Genomic DNA, 15,322 nt, shown 5'->3' with positions numbered 1-15,322 from the left:
CAAATACAAATACAATTTCAAAAAAATAAATAATTAAAAAGCAAAACATTTCTACATCTAATTGCAATACATGCATTCACGCCTGCAATGTATGCGGACAGATCAGATATTCCCATATCAAGACGTGTCGTGAATCATAAAAAATGGACACGCGGTCACACGATTGCAGCACAATGAAGGATGACGGCTTGACTGAGGCACTGTCCCAAATGGCACACCCTGAACTTGTGGACTTCCCCAGAGTCCAGACTTTAATTACATCATGTACAGACTTTAGGGACCCTTGTCCACAACGGTGCACCAGAGTCGTAATTTGGGACAGACTCGAGCGTCACGCCGAAAATTAAAAGAGAAGTTGCCCATCAGTGAGAACTCCTCCCATCTGCTGTCTGATTGGTCTGATTGCTCTTTCGCAAGGACTTCTGTGTAAAGTGATGAAGCCTGCAGCAGTGTGGACTTCAGAGCTTATAAATGATAGGACTTGTAGACTAAGTGAGCATGCACAATTTAAGGCCACGAGACCGAAAGTCCACTTGAAGTGCGTTATTTGGAACAGGACCTTAGTGGAGTAATATTGAAGTTTTATGTCTTGTAGCTGTTGGGGTGTGACTTACGTCTCTAGAAGAGTTTGTGCTTTAGTGGGATCAACAGTAGATATTAACTCTTCATATTCACATCCCACTGGATATACAGTAGAGAAAACATACTGGCATCTGTCAAACATTAATGCTTAGAAACTAAAGGATCTGCGTGAGGTTCATCAGTTCGCTGGTCGTGTGGAGTATAAAACATATGCAGATTATTTGCTCAGTTTATTAGTAATGAAAGGAACAGGTTTATAAAAATATAAAACATAATCTGTCCTGTGAATCGAGTTGAGACTGTTTCTCAAGAATAAGAGCACTAGCAGTAAAAAGATGAAGATTAATGATTAGATTTTTTTCTGCTGAAAACATAAACGATGAAGTAAAGATAAGAGACATCTTTTACAGGACTCAACAATAATTAACAGCTATAAATTAACTTTTAATATAATCGTATGTAATAGTTGTTAAAATATATTCATGTTATGAAATGCTTTCCTTCTTCTTATGCTATGAAAAGTGTCAAAAAGAGTTTCTTTAACATCCGCTTGAGTATGAGAAAATGAGATAAAATCATTAAATGATCTACTACAACTTCAACTGCTCATAATAATGCTGTATTTACTAAACACATTTATAAGGACTAAAGTGATGCTATTGATCATAAGAACTTTTACTATTTTTGTTTCTTTAACTTTTGTTAAACAATAATTGGATAACATTGTGAAATTAAAAAGCCGTGTCATGAACTGATGTTTATGTTGTAGATTTTACACTTGTTTTTGAGGTTGTTTCTGATATGTGTTTTGCTTACCAGTCTAATCTAGTATTAAACTGAATCTGGTATAAACTGGTTTTCTGGGCAGAGATGTCTATCACACAGTCTCATCCTGTTTAAGTGGGTGGTTTGTGGCAAAGCCGATCAAGTTTTTATGCTGATTCAAGAACACGACACTGATTTTTGCAGCTGTGTTTCCTATTCTTTAATCTGTGTCTTCAGAATTAAAAAAAATATATTTGTGTTATGTTTATACGTTTGAAAGATGCTTTCATGTAAATTGTTTAATTTAAACTAAACCGATCAGAGACCGCGTAGTATGTTTTTTCTAATTTTGGAAGTCAATGAGGCCTCTGATCGGTTTGGTTTCAAACATTACTCAAACTATCTTCCTTCGTGTTTATAAAAAAAAGAAATTAAAACAGTTTTTTAACAACATGATAGTGAGTAAATGATGACACCTTTTGTGTTCAAAGTATATCTTAAATGAGATTACAATCTGAAGGATGCAAATGTGTGCATAGGAAATAAATGAACATCAGTACATCACTTCACCGGAAGTAAAGACGGTTAATCTGTCATCAATTTGAAGAAACTATTTAGTTTTTGTGTCACGCCCAGGGGCTGGCTATGGTTTGACTAAAGCCATGCCCCTTTTTAACTTCCACCTCGAGGAGGTCCCCAAAGCCAACCCAATGACCAGACAACAACGAGGATGAGTAAGTATAAAAACAAATCTTTATTTAAATATTTAAAAGAACTTGGGGGAAATGGGGAAAGGGCAGTTAAAATTAGGATCTCTGGCTCTGCCCTCCAGGTGGGCTGCGGCCAAGGCAATAAACGGGAAGAGGGGGAGGGGCGTAGAAATCAGGCTCCTGCCTGGTCCCTTTTATCTGTGGCGCCCTCCTTTTCCTTCCTGGAGGCAGAATAAAAGCAAAATGAGTGTTGACGTGGTTTTTACTGTCTGCGTACCTTTTCTCTCCTCACGGGGACTTCCCACACGTGCTTTTACTGTTCCTTGTCGTATCGTTCACTATTCCTTTCTCTTGCTCCACAGACGGCGGCTGGGGCACAAAGATACAGTTAGTTCGACTTGGGTTGCTCTCACCTCTTTGCTGGTTACAGCTAACGGTAAGTACAGGTTTCACACAGCTCGTTCTCTTGGTGCTCACTCTCTTTCTCCACAGGCAACGGCTGGGACACAAAGGCACAGTTAGTTCGACTTGGCTTGCTCTCACCTCTTTGCTGGTTACAGCTCACGGTAAGTACAGGTTTACACAGTTCGTTCTCTTGGTGCTCACTCTCTTTCTCTTTCTCCACAGGCAACGGCTGGGACACAAAGGCACAGTTAGTTCGACTTGGTTTGCTCTCACCTCTTCGCTGGTTACAGCTCACGGTAAGTACAGGTTTCACACAGTTCGTTCTCTTGGTGCTCACTCTCTTTCTCTTTCTCCACAGGCAACGGCTGGGACACAAAGGCACAGTTAGTTCGACTTGGTTTGCTCTCACCTCTTCGCTGGTTACCGCTCACGGTAAGTACAGGTTTCACACAGTTCGTTCTCTTGGTGCTCACTCTCTTTTTCTTTCTCCACAGGCAACGGCTGGGACACAAAGGCACAGTTAGTTCGACTTGGTTTGTTCTCACCTCTTCGCTGACTACAGCTCACTGTAAGTACAGGTTTTCGCACAGCTCGTTCTCTTCTGGGATCCTCCTTGCGTTCCATTTCGGTACGGTGGGTTCTCCATCCCTGTAATCAACAGACTTGAAACGGGGTACAATGCATTACAACCAGGTGGCGGACTTACGACGATTGGTTTCTCTCAATAGGTCGGATAGACAAGCAGTTTTCCATGTAGCGTCGGGGACAGACCCTCACGACGAGCTTGATGGTAACAGAGGGGTGGATACGTCGCACCGTCACACCAGGCCGAGCGCTGCCCTTCTCTTGTTGCCGTTAGGCGATCGTACACCGAGCAGGGGCGCCCCTTTGTAGAGACCACGGGACGGCGGAATTCCTACACCTCACTCTCTGCAACAGTAAGTATTACGTAGATAACAGCATCAACGGTAGCGACCCTTAGTCGTACTCACACGTACGCCAATCGTCCAGCTCTTCACCGCCGTTCTTCAAAGGCACCCCAACGTCTGGACGGGAGATCGTTCCGTGGCACCGCTCCGTTACTTAGGCCTGAAGCGTGCTCACAACATATATTAAGATGTTCTTCACTAAGACCGGCAACCTCTTCGTCTTCCTTTGACAAAGTGTACGAAGGCGGGGGTTTGTCTGACGAGACACACAGCAATACACAGCAGTACACAGCACCACGTCAAAAGTGAAAGTTTCCACAGCACAAAGACTCACCCACCACGCTCAAGTGTACACAAAGGACGCCCGTCTCCGTCCACTTTGCCCAGGTCCGATTGGTGGTGAAATAATACGGCCTAGCTGAATGGTCTCGTCGCTGTGACTAGCTTCCGTCGAATATTCCCTCGGCTCTCCCACCACGCTATCTTAGGGGTAGGGCCGCCCTCCTTCTCCTGGAGGTATCCACTGAAAAGACAGGTTAGTATACAAAGCGTCTGCACAGGAATATTATTACTCACGAGTACTGTGAACTATTTGTCTCACTGTCCTTTGCTCTGGCCCACACAACAGGCGACGTCAATCCTGCAAAACAGGGCGTCTCTTCCAGCGTTTCCACAATACACTTGCAGGTTTGTACTCACAAACTCCGTTCTTCTCCTCGTGTTGTGTCTTTGTTTACAACATTTTCCGTTCATTTTTCAACCTTTAAGGTTCACAATGTCTCTCCAACTATACCGCTTCAGCCTGGGAAAGAGAGCCGGACCGCCACCAGCAGCGTACCAGATGAGTACACGCAGCACTTCAATACAACATCAACAACCAGCCTCTAACTGTGATTTAAACTGTTCTTTTATACTGGCCTGCTCAGCGTGTCCTCCAATCATCGCAGCTCCTGTTAACTAGGCACAGCTGTATCTAATTCGCCGATTTTCCCTCCCGTGGCGCTACCGGAAGTTCTGGTGTTCTTCCTTTCCGGCCCGGGTGGAAACACTTCCGGGCGGAACCAAACTTCCTTAACTTTGGTTCCGCCCCTAAAGATCGTCACCTTGTGACATTTGCATAGGCTGTATGCGAGTATTCACAAATGTTATTATTATTATTATATCATTAACTTTTACCTCAGTGAATGTTAGCTACAGTCGTTTATCAAATACATTTATTTTAGTTTGCATGACAGAGCTTCTGGCCTGTTAATAGTCAAAAAATTTACAAGCATATAAAAACATGCAAGTTGTTATAAATAATATTTGTTTGGACAGTGGCAGCCGATTACTTTTTTCGAGGGTGCACAATGCGAAGCTCGTCACAACGTCACAACAACTCGACCGGCCCAAAAGTTAAGCGGCCCACCAGGAATTCTGCTGGGTTCTCCCAATTTTCCCCTCCGGGCCTGCTATCATAATGCATCTTATTACATTAACTTTGTGCTATTGCTGCGGGCCCACATTATATACTGTCATTACTGTCATTGAGTATATTTACATGCACAGAATAAGCGAATAACTATCAAAAATCAGCTTATTATAGAAAACTGTTTTCATTCAAATCAATAAACCGGCTGCAGACAACTGCGTTTACATGGGACTTGGGCTGCATCCGAAACCGCATACTGTATAGTACGTACTGCATGAGATGAAGTACCTATTGACCATTAAAACAGTAGATAGTGTTTAGTATGAATCCTGGTAGTATGAATGCGATTCGGACGTACTACATCCGCCATGTTGATACATCACGTGACATACGCCTTCATCACGTCATGTCTTACCAACGCGAATTCAGCCACATCGCCGCTTTTCGTCATTTCCTAATATGATGTCGCCCATTCTTCTTCGTTGGATAACTCCGCTCCCGGGGCATCATGGGATAGTGAAGTGTCCGTCGTATGCACACCTCAAAATCTAACTGGAAGTAGTAAGTCATTTGGGTATTTTCGCATACTGTTTTTGAAATACATTGGCTCTCTCCCAAATGGCACACTTTGGTGTAACAGACTTGAGCGTCACGCAGGAAATAGGAAGAGAAGTTGCCCGTCAGTGTGAACTCCTCCCATCCGTCGTCTGATTGGTCTAACTGCTCTTTCGCAAGGACTTCTGAGTTGGTAAAGTGCACGAAGCCTGCTGCAGTGTGGGCTTCGCCGAAGACCACATCAAGGGGGCAAAGGGGGGCGCTGATGAGCACACTTGACAGATGTGACACCCTACGGACTCGTAGACTAAGCGAGCACACACACTTTACTAAATATGTTACTATCAGCTCCATTTAATATTTTTGTTAACAAGTTTTACAATTTCAAAGAAACAATTACATTCAGTTTCCCCAAAAGTGTAATGTAAATATAAAAAGTTGCAGATTATTTCTGTCTCAGTTTATTAGTAATGAAAGGAACAGGTTTATAAAAATATAAAACATAATCTGTCCTTTGAATCGAGTTGAGACTGTTGCTCAAGAATAAGAGCACTAGCAGTAAAAAGATGAAGATTAATGATTAGATTTTTTTCTGCTGGAGACATAAAAGATGAAGTAGATAAGAGACATCTTTTAAAGGCAGTGTCGTCTATATGCTTGTTGTATGTCACAGTAAGTTTGTTTCTGCAATATAAAAATTAGAGTTATGTGATTCTCGTTATAAATCCAGACAATAACCAACTTACAACATTCATTGCTGGTGTTTGTTAGTTCAGTTTGTTATGCTTCACCTTTTTTCTTATTTAGTTTCTTTAGTAAGATCACAGACTGAAGTTGCAGTAGTGTATAAATTACAGCGTTTTAAATACATCCTATAAGGAATTTGCAAGCAAATGATAGATCTGAGAGGGGCTTGAAAATATTTTTCTGTACAAAAGGAGGCCGGTGGAAAAAGTTTGAGAACTACTAGCTTAAGGTTAAACCAAGACCTTTATTTTAATAAAGAGAATAATTCTGTATCATTTTAAAAAGGACAATGGGCACTATTTCTATTTTTTAAACCAAGATTTTTTTGTCTTATACCATGTTACACTCAAAAAAATATTTAGGCCTAATTCATAAGATTTATGTATTTTGATTACATGTAACATTTCCATCCATTTGGATTACATACTTCTAATCTAAAAAAAACAAATAAACTTTATATGATAGATATTTTTTAGATATATGTAAATGAAACCAATAAAATTTATGTAATAGTTTTACTTAATCCAATGTGTTTTAAATGCATTAAAAAAATTGATTATGTATTCTTTATTAATAAACCCAATTCACTTAAAATGCATTACATTTAGATATCTTACTAATAAACCATTTATATATTCCTCCCCCATTCACCCTCCTAAATCACAATATGCTATAACAAAAAAACCACAAAAAATAAAAGAAGAGCCAGACCACTTGGTTTTACATTTTATCAATTTATTTAATACTTCAAGGCATTACTTATAAGGCAGCAAAAAAGAGCAGCTAACAACTAGCACGATAGCCATGGCTTATACACCTCGTAATGTGTGCAAAAATTAAATAAATAAGTGTGTTTCAGACATTTCAGCCACAATCAACCTCAATCCACAAATAAGTGCAAACATTTTGAGCAAACAGGCTGCAGAAATACAAAAAACCCTGTAAAACTCGAGGTAGACATAAATCAGGGACAACAACATTACTTTAACATTTTCAGAAATCTGTGACATGATGTAATAATAATAATTTAGAATGATTGGGTGGTAGGGGTGGGCGATAAACCGGTAGACATAATTAACCGGTAGAAATTTGTCAACCGGTAGAGATATTGGATTATCGTTTCTATCGAAGTTACATCCCCACGTCATGCTCCTATGCGCGTGGTCGCGAAAACGTAACGTTTGTACACGTATTTCAGCCTTTTCAGTATTTCAAGTTATTTTAAGCCATTGAAACACAGACAACAGATCTGTATGCGTGCGTTCTTTCTGTGTGTCAGGAGTGGACAAGTCGCGCAACCGCTGCTCTTTCTGTCTGTGAGGAGCGCGCAAGTCGCGCGACCGCTGCTCATTAAGCTCGTGAGCATTTTTCCCGCTTTACTGGCCTTAAATACACATATGCGTCAAAATTCCCGTCTTTGCAAGCATCCTCATAAACATGACCAGGTCTTAAGAAAAAGTAAACAGCTAAAAGAGAAAGCGCATGTGTAAAAGTGTATTGAATCTGGGCTTTGGTCTTAAAGGGGAAGTTACCTAATTTTGCTCCTGTCCGTCACTCGTGTGAATCAAACTCCTGATTAAATCAAACTCCTGATTAAATCACTTTTCTACCTTAAATAAAAATATATATAGGCCTATACATACATGCATAATTATTTATTATCATTCTTATATCATTGACTGTTTATCTTCAGAGAGCTTGAGTTTTGTTTGTTTTTATCTTCTTTCTATGCTTGTATATGTTTTTTTGTGAGAATTATGAACATTTCTATGGTATTAAAGATTCAAACCTTATTAAAACATAAAAAACTCTACCGTGATACATATCGTTATCATGATATAAAATGAATCCTATCGTGATAGAAGATTTTGGTCATATCGCCCACCCCTATTGGGTGGTAAGAAAAAAAACACACATTGGCACATTGCTTAGTGTTTTGAGTGGCTGTGTGCCATTAATAATTTTCATGCATCTCTAATTACATGTTAGATATACATCAATTACATTTTTCAAAAACTTTTCAACTTTTAAAATTGTTAAAGCAATATTCCAATTTAATAAAACAAAAATCCCGATAATTTTCTAACCCCATATGTTTATGTTTTACTTTGTTCAGTCAAGAAGAAATAAAGTTTGAGTTAAAGATTCATTTTTTCTCAATTTAAGACTATTTGACCTCAAGTTTACAGTTTCAATGCAGATTTAAAAGGGCTCCAAATTATACCGAATAAGGCACAAGGGTCCCATCCAGCCAAATGACCGTCATTTTCAAAAATAAAAATAAAAGAGGACTTTTAACTCACAACAAATTTTCACTAGCTGTGTGACACGCTAGCATGACATAATTGAAACTACCGCTCCAGCGTTTACAAGCGAGGAGAAAGAGGAGTGTTCAGATGTTGTTGTATGCGAAATGATACTACTTAAAGTCTTTGTGTCCGTTTATTATTTTAAATGGTCCACAAATGTGCGTTTCACATTTGTGATGTGTAAACTTCAACGTTATTACGTAGTACACAATGTCACACTGTGTATCACATGGATAATGCAAGACAAGTTGTTGCGTTTTAAAAGTTTTCTTGCCAAAAATGATAATCTTTTGAATAGATAAAACCCCCATGCCTCGATCGGGACCGTTTAGAGCCCTTTAAAGCTGCTTTGAAACTTAACTGTTGAGGTCCAATAAGGTCTATTAAATTAAGAAAAATCCTGGAATGTTTTTCTCAAAAAAAAAACAATTTCTTCTCGACTGAACAAAAAAAGACAAGCATTTTCAATGACAGACAGTAAATTATCAGGATTTTTGTTTAATGAAAGTGCAATATTCCTTTAATGTTAAAAAGTTCACTTGTAAATGTACAAAAATGTACCCACTTTGAGGGGGATGCATCAGCGTGTCTGTCAGGTATTCACTGAAGCATCTTTCAGTGATTGCTTGGTTGTATCAAGTCCAGTTCCATTAGGATTTTTTGAAAGGTCAAAGGTGCACCTGATGTTCTTCTGGTAGTTCAGTTTAAGTGCATAAATGAGTCCAAAAAGTAAATTCACACCCATGTGTGACACCAAGTAGGTTTTGCAAAACTTCCACTGTCTGTGCAATCCCCAACTCACCAATTTCACAATTCTGGAGAAGAACAACAAAAAAATCAGTCCCAATAGCAGTCAAAGTGAAACTTTCAAATATGTGCAGGCAAATTGTTTTACAAACTCTGATATTTAAAATATGTAGACTGATTCAAATGTGTAAAATAATAGAACATTAGTCACAAAACCATCAAAAGACCTGAAAACAGATAATCACCTTGTTTAAACATCTAGTTATCCATAAGATATTTATATACACACACGTGCACATACATACATATATATAAATAAATAGATATAAAAATAGAGTAGGTTGACATACACTTACCACATATTCTTTAATGTGTCTCTCCATGCCTTCTTTGAGGTAGATACAGATGTCTTCAACTAGAACAAGACAAAAAACCCACATTATTTAATGATTTTCTTTAACAATATTTTATGTAGATAATAGTTTTTATAGAGACAGATAAAGACTTTGTGAGACGAAGAGTATGTATTTTTCTGTTTCAGAAATATTGTGTCCCAGCATGTGTGTACACTACCGGTGAAATGTTTGGAAATAAGCCTCTTATGCTTATCATAACTGCATTTATTGAAAAAAAAACCCCACCTGTTTCCAATATTGACAATAAATCATCATATTAAAATGATTTCTAAATGATCATTTGACACTGGAATGATGAAAATCCAGCTTTGCATCAGAAATCAATATCTTTGTAGCATAACTTACATACCCTGTCTAGCAGGTTGTCCCACCATATAGACGAGGAAATGATGCTGTATCTGTAAAAAAAAAGTGTTAGTTAGACACACAATGCACTCAACAACATAGTATAATTGTAACATTCTTTTGTTAATAAAGTCACAGAGATTATGATTATTTTATTCTGATAAGCCTATAGTAGCCTATGACTTTATTTATTTCTTAGGTTTCAAACATTAAACCACAAAAATTAACCAATAAAAGCAACAGACATTGCAGGGTAACTTCCAACAGACCGTCTGTGTAGTGAGGTGTATTTTACTCTGAAACATGCAACGCGTCACACATGTAATTAAACAACAGACAATTATATTTAAGATAATCACATCAAACTTGTTAACTTTACTCACCTACAATTTGGCGATTGTAGACTAGTGAGATGACGATCCAGTCCAATGCAAAATGGCGAAGTCCATGTGCTGTAGCGTCTATTTTTGATTTTGGCGCCACCTCCTGACTGGAGTGTGAATAGACGTCATTTCCGCTTCTACTAAAGTCAGTTTCCTGAAATTTGTATGTAAACCAATCTCATAGAATTTATCTGGTTTGTTTCACGGCTAGATTTATTTAATTCATATTCATACATTTTAACTGATTAAATCTAATACTTTTTAAATTGAACAGATTTATATATATTCTAATAAATCGTATTACATATATTTTAAAAAACGAGTATTTAAATAAAATCTAAATGATCCAAATACTTAAAAGCTAATATTGCCAGGAATCGTTTTTTTGAGTGTATGTTAAGCAGTCCAAAATAAAATAAATCTGTTTTTATATGTCTAACTTAATTCTATATACTCAATATTACTGTCGTGCAATTCAAATTAAAACCCTTCAGGCAATGTTGGGGCATGTGGGTCTCCAGTTTCTTGGACTTTCCTTAAGGCCCCCAAAATGGTAAACACGTCACTGTTTACAGGACACTCCAACAAATAACAGCTACACGTAAAGATAAGAATAGTTGTCAGATTATGTAAAATTCAATCATGTTATGAAATGCTTTCCTTCTTCTTATGCTATGAAAAGTGTTTAAAAGTGAAGGAGAGTCTTTCTTTAACATCCGCTTGAGTACGATAATCAGATCATTAAATGATATACCACAACTTCAGATATTGACACAACTTTACAAACCGGTTAAAGTCAGAGATCTCCACGAGCACGTATGTATACACATGTATATGTATTTAATCTTTGAAATGTTAAAAAAACAATCATGTTAGTTGTGTTTTATTTTACGGTAATAACTATCTGATGAATTGAGCGTCACAATGATGTTTTATTTTCTCTCAGGAATAAGAAAAGAGTTTTGGGTCTTATGTGACTTTCTACAAAACTACATCATGAACTTCAGACTCTCATCATTGATCCTGCTGTTACACATTCAAGGTATGAACACTTTTTAGTAGATGACAGTTTTGTGGTTGTTGGACATTTGGGAAAAGCATCAGTGTTGTTTACTGCATTAAGACAGTGATATAAGACAAGAGTCAGTACAAACCTTAATTATTCAAACAAGAAAATGTACAGCTGTCACCGGGGCAGTGCCCTTTCAAAAGTAAACTTTATTTTTACCTAAACAGTGCATATAAGTATCTCAAAGGTCCATATTAATACATCTGAGGCATGTAAATACTTATTAGGACATAATATTTCTGACAGTGTAAGTAAAGACAAGCTGGAGATAACAACACTGAAATAAAACTTGAATTGGTTAAACTATAAATGCATGAAATGGTAAATAATACAATGAACCGTTTTCAATGTGTATGAGATATTACCTGATAGTATAGAGAACAGAGTAAGAAAGAGAGACACCACTAGATATGTCCGTTTGTAATCGTATTGAAAAGCCTTCATGTAGTTGGAGCTGATGGTGTAGTGGGCAGCGCTCCAACATGTGGTGCTTTCGCACTTTTGGTGACCCGAGTTTGATTCCCAGCTTGTGGTCCTTTGCTGATCCCATACCCTTCTGTCCTCCCTGTACTTTCCTGTCCTCCCCTAACCTCACTATTGAATTGTCGTGGATTTTTTCAGGAGAATCAGAGATGGTTGAGATGCAAAATTCTCTTCAAAGTATTTTATTAAAGAATTGTGTCAGACAGCTTGAAACACAATACTGGTCATAGGGTGTACACCTGGTAAAATGATAATGACAATGACCCCGTTCTGAGTTTTTCAGTATATTATATAGTGGTCCAGTATTGGTCCAGTAGCCCTGCCTTTCTTTCACTCTGTACTGTCCCAATGCCCAGCACTCAAAACCTTCAGGCCCCTTAGCTCCTTCTCATAACTCATGACAACTTGGTGATGCTGTGGCTTTATCTCTATAACATTCCAAGCTGGTACATAAATCCTTCCATGGGTGGTAAAACTCAGTGTCTTTGTTCTCTAACACATCATACAACTATTTGCTATCCTTACCATGGACACCCTTATCTCCTCCAGGCCCAGCTATGGAACAACACATTCATATGCAAGCAACAGAGAGACAACTTAAACCTTAATTCATGTAGACCTTAAACATGAAACACATTAAAAGCATACCATATAAAACATTAATACTAATCTGTAAGATAAAACACTCAAAATTTCTCTACCATATATCCCCCCTTCGGAAACTAAACGTTTTCGATAACCACCCTGCAAATACAACTGCTGATACAAGAGAAGCCGGGCTAGGTACTAAAACATATAAAAGAATAAAATACCTCTGACAGTTCGGGCCAGACCCTCAGTCACTTTTCTAATTTCAACATTCATTTTACATGGGTCATCCTTTAAATGATAATTAACAACCTGTAAAAAAGAGTAATGATAAACAACATGAAAAATATAACATAACATTTAATTTTAGATCAAAAGCAAGCATATCATCTTTTCAAAAAATTATTTTCACTTTCTGGTAAGCCGTGCTAGGTGGATGTTTTACCTCCACCCCCAGGAGATTCCTGGACCATCAGTCACTTACCAGGCTTGTTACACTGTCATCACACCGTGGACAGTGATGCTTAAAACCATCCCTTTCCCTATTTTACACACACTTCAGGTTTGCAACTTGCATTACTAATAAAAGATTATAACTTGTAATAAAAATAATAAATGCAAAAGATAATACCTTATTAATAAATGATAACAAATACAAAAAATTATAAATGTTAATAAAAAATAATAAATGCATTAGTATAAGTGACACCCTATGTCCAGTTTAACATGACCAGTAACATAATGATTCTCACATGAGAGTGTTTTGCTCTGGTGGGCAGTCCACACAGAGTCTTTCTAAGAAACATGAATTCTATATGTATACGTGTAGGGTGCATCTTCCAGCTTTCAACGGTCTTCAACCCATGCGCTTTGCACGCGTAGAGGGCCGTGTGAGGGAGGAGGGTACTAGAGCCTCGTTGGTTCCCCATCACACATGGATATTGTCCTCAAATTTATCTCCCTCGTCGTCCTCATTCATTTGTACCCGTTGGTACATTATCTTACCCATTCTTTTTTCGATAGTTTTCTCAATCAAACCCCTAATACATGGTATGCAACAACAATCACACAATGCAATGATAGCAACAGCTACAGCAGCTGACATCAGTAAAGTTATCAGTGTACTGCACTTCCCAAACCATTTTCAATCATTTTTGTAAATGGATCATCTAGTTCTCAGCCAATTCATTTGACAACTCAGTCAAACCTTCTAATGCCCTTATAATGCTCCCATCAGGGGCAGTATTATCAAAAATAAATTTTCAGCATCCATCATCTATAATTTTTTTAAAACACCCCCCTTTTCAGCCAACCATATATCTAATGCCAGCCTGTTTTGTTGTGCCATCAGTTAGGTTAGTCCCAATTGTGCAGTTATCCCCTTAACGTGATACAATTAATTTATCCAATCCACATTTTTATTGAGGGTTTACCACCAGAAAATGATTTACTCAATACTTGCAATAATTTGATTTCTCACTTTTTATTCATCTGGCACCCCCCTTGGAACCCCTGTGGCATCTATTTACACTCTATTATTATAAGATCCACCAGGCAGATTTCTTTTCTGTCTGTTAATACTCTTAACACTTATTTTATCATATATGATCCCAAAATCAGGTAATGAAAACATTTCAAATGACATTATTAATTGTACAAGGGTACAGGTTTCCTTTCTAATTTACTCTCAAATTTGGCCTTAATTTCATGTCAACACACATCCACCATACGTCTGCCCTTTCTGTGGTCTGAACTATAAACCAGTTTGCCTTGTATTCCTGTTTGTCATTTGTAACACCAATTTCTCTTTGGCACCACCCATCTGTAAAATGTTTAACATCTTCATTTCCAAAGGTTCTCTTAAAACATGTATAATTACTCTTATAAGCCTTTAGATTTGGTGGGAAAAACATTTTCATTATTAGAAACAAATAAACAACATTCATGCAATCTTCATCCTCCATATCCTTAAATGCTATAATCATACATTACCCATTCATTGTGATCTTCAAATCCAGTTTCTATGGTTCATCACATCACTATCTTAACAGCAATTGGGCTCATATGGTCCTTCTCGTCTGGGTTCATCCTACTTTCGCTAGTAAACTTTGATGTACACTCCGGTTTCTACAGCAAAAGGTGTTGCAGTCTCGTCACCAGGTGTCTCTTTGTGCCTGCTTTCAATCTGCAAAATAGCTTTATGTTTTCTCATTAGTTCAGCAATATATTCATTAATATTCATTAATATTCAATAAATTTTTTAGATCCTCCTCATGCTCCAAATTCATAAAATTTTGGTTAGCTTTAAAAATTGGTCTCCCAGTTACCATTTCATGAGGGGATAAACGCGTTTCCCTGTTAATACTAGATCTTATGGCCATGAGCGCTATTGGTAAGGCCTAAACCCAATTTAGTTAAGTCTGTGCACAGATTTTGCCTATTTTTGATTTAAGTAAATCGTTACAACTCTCAACCACCCCTTGAGACTGTGGATGATACACTGATCCAAATTTTTGGGTTATTCCTACCCTAGCAAGTGCTTTTCTCAACAGGTTGGCCTGAAATCCTGGTCCATTATCTGCCTGCAATACCTTGGGAAGCGCAAATCTTACGACCACTTCCCTCTTAAGTGCTCCAGCCACTGCTTGCGCACTCTGCGTTCACTTTGGATAAGCTTCTGTCCATCTCAAAAATGTAAAACATTTTCTCCTTAATTGGGTGGATCATATCTACAAAATCCATCACTAGATGCACAAATGGTCCTTCCACACTTGGAAACAGACGCATTGGGTGTACTGCTGGTTTGACATTTCTATAAATGTCACATTCTGACAAAAATCCGCTAATTAACTTTTGCATATTGACAAACCAAAAACCC

At 37.8% G+C, this 15,322-nt stretch overlaps 1 protein-coding gene and 1 long non-coding RNA gene across 2 annotated transcripts in view; one reads left to right on the top strand and one right to left on the bottom strand.

Moving 5' to 3' along the window:
• Positions 1-15,322, top strand: part of LOC141359296 (sialoadhesin-like) — a 155,631-nt gene that overhangs the window by 97,854 nt on the left and 42,455 nt on the right. The window lies entirely within an intron of this gene.
• LOC141359306 (uncharacterized) lies at positions 8,868-10,588 on the bottom strand. Its single transcript, XR_012365715.1, has 3 exons — positions 9,926-10,588; positions 9,517-9,575; positions 8,868-9,228 (listed from the first exon to the last, which is right to left on the bottom strand). It is a non-coding gene; the product is annotated as an uncharacterized lncRNA (long non-coding RNA).

The sequence above is a fragment of the Misgurnus anguillicaudatus genome, chromosome 23 (genome assembly GCF_027580225.2).
Source record: "Misgurnus anguillicaudatus chromosome 23, ASM2758022v2, whole genome shotgun sequence".
In the NCBI taxonomy this organism is placed as follows: Eukaryota; Metazoa; Chordata; class Actinopteri; order Cypriniformes; family Cobitidae; genus Misgurnus; species Misgurnus anguillicaudatus.
This window is presented reverse-complemented; position numbering and strand designations above follow the sequence as displayed.